This window comes from Peromyscus californicus, unplaced genomic scaffold (assembly GCF_007827085.1).
Source record: "Peromyscus californicus insignis strain IS unplaced genomic scaffold, ASM782708v3 Scaffold_12__1_contigs__length_115047231, whole genome shotgun sequence".
NCBI lineage: Eukaryota > Metazoa > Chordata > Mammalia > Rodentia > Cricetidae > Peromyscus > Peromyscus californicus.
Genome location: NW_026294413.1, coordinates 77,668,334 through 77,674,805, shown reverse-complemented (window position 1 = coordinate 77,674,805; position 6,472 = coordinate 77,668,334).

Below are 6,472 nucleotides of genomic sequence, written 5' to 3'. Positions count from 1 at the left end.
TCCTGAAATTTGCTCTGTAGATCAGGCTGGCCTCAAACCCAGAGATCCATGTACCTCTGCTTCCCAAGTGCTGGAAGTAAAGGCATGGACCAAAACAATTTAAAAAGTTTAAGTCATTGTTAGTAGAACCGTGTGTGTGTGTGTGTGTGTGTGTGTGTGTGTGTGTGTGTGTGTGTGTGTGTGTGTGTATGCATGTGTGCACATGTGCACCACAGGAGAGCGTGCAGGATTTGGCTCTCTCCTTCTTCCCTGTGTTCTGGAGATTGAATACGGGTGTTAGGCTTCCATGGCAAGTGCTTTCTCCTGATGAACCATCTCACTGGATCCTACTGGAAGTTTTTAAAGGATAAAGCAAACACAGTAGAGCAGGACATGGAAATGGAATAACCACAGCTGGGAAATGGAGACCAACCTCCCTGCCCTTCCTTTCTCAACAGGCTCTTACTACGCTGCCTAAGCTGACCCCCACTCCTCCAGCCTTGGCCTCACAAGTAGCGTGGATTATATGCATGCACCACCATGCCAGACAGACTGAAGGATTTCGAAAAGCTGCTTTCGCTTAGCTCTGAGTAAAGTATCTTTAAACATTCACGAAATGGATGATTTTCTAGTAAACATTAATTGCCAATGTTCTTAGAAGAGGACATCAGCTACAAGAGGCGGAAGTTTGTACATCCCTAACATCCCGTACACCCCAAGCTGAGTAATCACACCCTGGCCACAGATGTTCTGAGTAGGAAATTCTATCAACTCTTAAGTGACAAACCATGCCAAAAGTTCATGATGAAAGCAGCCTGTAATAAATACTAAAATTCAACAAGGGGAAATATGTCAGGGAGGAAAAAAAATCCCATGCGCTATCTTAGGTTTAGGGGCAGTTACAATGTGAATAAACAATTTGTTATCACATTAACAAGAGAAAAGGCATACAAGTTTTATTGATGGGAATATTTTTTTAAAAAAAGATCTATTTTGTATACAGTGTTCTGTCTGCATGTATGCCTGCAGGCCAGAAGAGGGTGCCAGATCTAATTACAGATGGTTGTGAGCCACCATGTGGTTGCTGGGAATTGAACTCAGGATCTTTAGAAGAGCAGCCAGTGCTCTTAACCGCTGAGCCATCTCTCGAACTCCATGGGAATTTTTTTCCTTTTCTTTTGGTTTTTTGAGACAGGGTTTCTCTGTATAGCTTTGGAGCCTGTCCTGGAACTCTGTAGCCCAGGATGGCCTCGAACTCAAAGAGATCCAACTGCCTCTGCCTCCTAAGTGCTGGGATTAAAGGTGTGTGCCACCATGCCCAGCCCATGGGAATATTTTTAACTACATAACAGAAGTAGAAATTTAGAATCAGATGTGCAGTTTAGACACCATTATGTGTGTGCACTTGGGTATGTGGGTGAGCCAGAGGTTGACATTAATGTCTTCTTTATTGCATCTGGGTTTTCATTTAACCATATAGCTTAGTGACTGTTCCACAGCTGGATGTATATGTAGAACTGCTCTAATTTTTTTTTAACACTTAAGTTGCCAGAGGTTTTCTGTGTATCAAGGCCAGAGGCTGATGTTCAGTGTCTTTCTCTGTCACTCTCTACCCTAAAGGGGGTGGGTACATTGTGGGAACTGCTAGGAACATGGGGGCACTAAGGAAACAGCCTATCACAGTAAGATCTGTTGGTACCTACTCACCTTGGTGATGCTTCCAGCGTCCCAAGGTCTCTTCTTGGTACAGAGGACTGGGTTAGCTTCCCATTATATTACCTTTATAGGGGACACTATAATCTATGCCTGACTTTTAGTAACCCCTCCCCCCCAAAAGGCTGTTCAGTAGAAACCAAGGACTGACCAACAACAGAATGATTAGAATAAGAAGTATCCCTTTCACTCTATATTCCAACAAAAATAACATAGACCAAGAGATGGAGAGGTAAACAAACCAATTCATAAACGAGCTAGACAAAAGCCTTGGAAGATTTTAATGAGTAAGTTCTAAGTTCTTTGGTGGAGGCAAATTGCAGGGTTTTAGAAGCTTGATTAAGCTAAGTGTGGTACAAATGCTTTGGTGTTTGAGATGCTTGGGAGGGAAGAGGATTGCTGGAGTCTAGGAGCTGGAGCTGGAGCAATGTCATGTTGTCCCCACTAACAAAAGAAAAACGACAAAACCTTTCATTGATGAAGACCTGCAGACTGAGTTAGTTTAAACCTCTGGGAGTTCCCTGTTAAATTCCACCCCCACCCCATTTTGGGCTTCAGCAGGTTGTCTGCTCGAAGGTATTGATAAGGTTGTCTGATTTGTGGGGTGCCTTGAGTACAGGAAGGTACAGCCCAGATGCCAGCTGAATTATCTTCTCCTTTGAAATTCTCCAAAGGGATTAAGTTGAGCCTTTGTAGTTCTTCCTCAGAGCAGCCTGGCTGGCGCTTATTTCCAGCCATCACCTCACGATTTGTGGAATTAATTTCACTTTTAATCATTCTGGGGTATTTTCTTTTACTATCTCCCTCTTTCCAACAAATGGCACATATTCTAAAAACGTTATGAAATCTGTACATGCTCTTGTATATTTCGGTTTTTCCATATAAACACATGGCTTAGTAATTGTTCCGCTGTGTATGGACAGGACTGCTGTTTTTCACCTTTTAAGTGGCACATTATAATTATCTGACTTAATGAAGTACCATCACCTAATTTGTTTTGTTTTTTGAGACAGGGTTTCTCTGTGTAGCCTTGGCTGTCCTGGAACTTGTTCTGTAGACCAGGCTGGCCTCGAACTCGGAGAACTGCCTGCCTCTGACTTCTGAGTGCTGGGATTAAAGATGGGCGCCACTATCGGCTGGCCACTTAATCCTAGTTAAGATATTTACATTGGTTTAAATTGTGGGCACCAAGAATTTTACTTATACACTGGTCACTTTGCATGGAGGAGAATATTTGAAGGATATGAAAATATTTGAACTTTACAGAAGTAGAATTTCTGGGTTAGAAAGCAGACACTCTGGTTTCCTGAGTTTTCTTTTTTTGTATGGTCATTTTGCCTGCATGCATGCCTGTGCATCACATGAGTGCCTGGTACCTCTAGAGGCCAAACGAGGGCATTGGATTCTCTGGGACTGGAGTTACAGATAGTTGTGAGCCACCATGTGGGTGCTGGGAATTGAACCTGGGTCCCCTGGCAGTACAATTAGTGTTCTTAACTGCTGAGTGGTCTCTCCAGCCTCCTGTTTACCTTCATAAAACTATGATTTGAAGAACAGTTTGGGTTCAAACCAATCGATATATTTTTGTTTATTATTTTATTTATTTATTTATTTATTTTGGTTTTTCGAGACAGGGTTTCTCTGTGTAGCTTTGCGCCTTTCCTGGATCTCGCTCTGTAGACCAGGCTGGCCTTGAACTCACAAAGATCTGCCTGCCTCTGCCTCCCGAGTGCTGGGATTAAAGGCGTGCGCCACCACCGCCCGGCTCCAATCGATATATTTTTATTGGGATAGCATCCCCCTAATAATTTAGGGAGATAACTACTGTCTAAGACTTATCAACAAAAGCTTTGTTTTTTCTTTGTATCTTTGGAGTCACATCTTCTTTGTGATTATAAGGCCTTCCTTATTATTCAGTATCTTTTAGGAACTAATCATGGCAGATCAAGCTAACACTCCAATGAAAACATCATAGAAAATCCTAGTGCAGTCTTATGCCTATTTGGTAATACTTCAAAGATAAGATTTTAGCCGGGTGGTGTGGTGGTGCACGCCTTTAATCCCAGCACTCAGGAGGCAGAGGCTGGCAGATCTTTGTGAGTTCGAGGCCAGCCTGGTCTACAGAGTGAGATCCAGGAAAGGCCCAAAGCTACACAGAGAAACCCTGTCTTGAGAAAACCAAACCAAACCAAACCAAACCAAACAAAACACAAAAAAGATTTTATGCAAATGAAAAAAAATCCACCAAGGGTTAAAACTTCCTGCTGAAAAAGCTGGCCACACACGAGCAATCTGCAGTGAATTTCATATGTGACGCTCTGTAGCCGCCACTATGAGTCCAGCCAATACTCCGGAGTTCTTGTCAGCTGGCTTGAATGTTGCACAATAACACCCAAGGTTTTGACTCTCCTCCCAGATGTTCTTTTTGGTTTTGCAGTGGGTTTGGTCATGCCTGGAAATGTACTGACCACAGTACTTGGGTTAGTGACTTCTTGAATGTGACGCTGCTTTCTCTGGTATTTGTGTCTCCAGAGGTTTTAGGATGATACTCTTCAGACGTGTGGCAGGTCTAAGTTCTCTAGTGGGTTGGTGCCTAGGAGGCCTTGGCAAGAGCGTACATGGAGGAAGAAGAGCTTGTTGGTTGATTAGGGAACACGAAGATCTGGGGCAACATTCAGTTGCACACCTAGACCCACGAGTTCCAGCTGGAGGAGTCTTATCTTTAATAATCTAACAGACTGAAAAACTATCTTCTCTGGCAAATGGCCACTCCATAAAGGTCAGCCAAAGCTTGATAAACTGGGCACCTTCCACCATGACCCAATTCAGTTACTGGCAGGAGCTGAGAGCCTGCCTTAGTTACTGAACTATTTAGGACTCAAGTATGTGTTGACACACAAATGAGGGTATTTTTGGATGACAATTTCAAAACAATTATTGTATTCATCTTCTTGCTTCAGCAACACTTTCTCAGGGACATGCGCACTGGAGAGTCAATTGAAACTTCTTATAAATGCGTAGCAGTGTGGTAGACATTCCCAGGTAACATGTCTTCTGCTATCACATGCTTAAGAACATTCTTTAGCTCATTTTTTTTTTCCTGCAACAAAAGGCCCTGTGTTCTAAACTTGAATGCTATACAAGAATCTGGACAGTGTAGAGTGATGAATGCTTCCCTTGTTTAGTGCAACCAAAAAGTAGGACAAAGGCCAAAAGCAAAAACTCAGGAGCAAGTTCTAAGTAAATTAAAGGCATATGGAATGTTTAATCATGGAGGCAAAGACAAGGCTGCACAATGTAGCCAGTAAAAGGATAACGATGAACTGTGAATGAGGTGGCTGTTCAGTCTGATGGTCTCCCTGGCTTGCTGAAGAGAGAGATGGTGGGAGGGTGTTGCTTCTCGAGTTCCTTTTATTCCCATCATGATGGAGATACTATAGCCTCTACTAAACACCCAAACATAAGAAGTTAACGACAGCTGAGGCAAGACCATCAGCAAAAAGAAACTATTAAAACAGGGTAGGCAGAAGGCAGGTGGTATCCAGAGAGCATCTGCATAGATTTCATGATTTTCCTTATATTATTAATTGACAGAACCTATCTCAACCAAGTTATAAAGGTGTCTTAAGTTCATATTGCTATGATAAACACCGTGAACAAAAGCATCTTGGGAAGAAAGGGTTTGTTTCATCTTACAGATTATAATCTATCATCAAGGGAATTGGGCAGGGACTCAAGGCAGGAACTCAAGTAGAGGCCATGGAGGAACACTGCTTACTGGCCTGCTCTCAGGCTCAAGTTTAGCTACCCTTCTAATGCCTCCAAGGGCCACCTTCCCAGGGGTGGCACTGCCCACTCTGGGCTAGGCCTTCCCTTCCACACCAATTATTAATCAAGAACAAAAACCAAAGCAAACAAGGCCAATTAGATGGAGGCATTTTCTCAATCGAGGCTCTCTCTTCTCAGTGACTTTAGCTTGTGTCAAGTTGTCAAAAACCAACCAGCACAATGGGGATACTTTTTGTAAACATGATTGTGCCTTTGAGTCTTGGGAGCTGTCTTCTGTCTTCTTACATACCATGCTGCAAACTCAGCAAGGCTCAGATAAATTGAAATCTAAGTGTATTGAGCTTCTCAGAGAACATGATTTAAATAAAAGGAATTTTGGTTCCTTTTTCCTCCACATTTTTAAAGCGTGTGTGTGTGTGTACATGTGTTCACACACATGGGACATGCTACAGCTCAAGCACGGAGGTCAGAGGACAACTTGCAGGAGTCAGTTCTCTCTTTCATACGGGTTTCGGGCAACAGAACTCAGGTAGTCAGGTTGGCAGCAAGACCCTTTACTCACAGAGCCATCAAGCCTGCCAAGGTTCCTCTTGACAATTTCTAATTTAAAATTGATAATCTTTAGAGACGTCTGCATAACTGAGAAACTGGGTGTATTAGTAATACACACACACACAAAACATTATATGTAGAAAATGCATGTTAGAGAATTGAATCATTGTAGGATCTAAGTTCTGGAAAAAATTTCATACTGAACACAGAGTGCTTAGGCTGAAGTGGCATAGACAGCTCTTTCCTGAGCCGTTAACTCCTAGGTAATACTGTTAAGATGCTGTACACATTGACAGGATCACAGGCGCCGAGGGAGGAGCCATGTACTTAGAACCAAAACCAAGGCACCAATGCAATTTCTGAACACAGTGTCAATGTGGCTTTAAAAGCAGGGTTTCGCTTCACCCACTCAGCCAGAAGACAAAGGCTTCAAGAGACA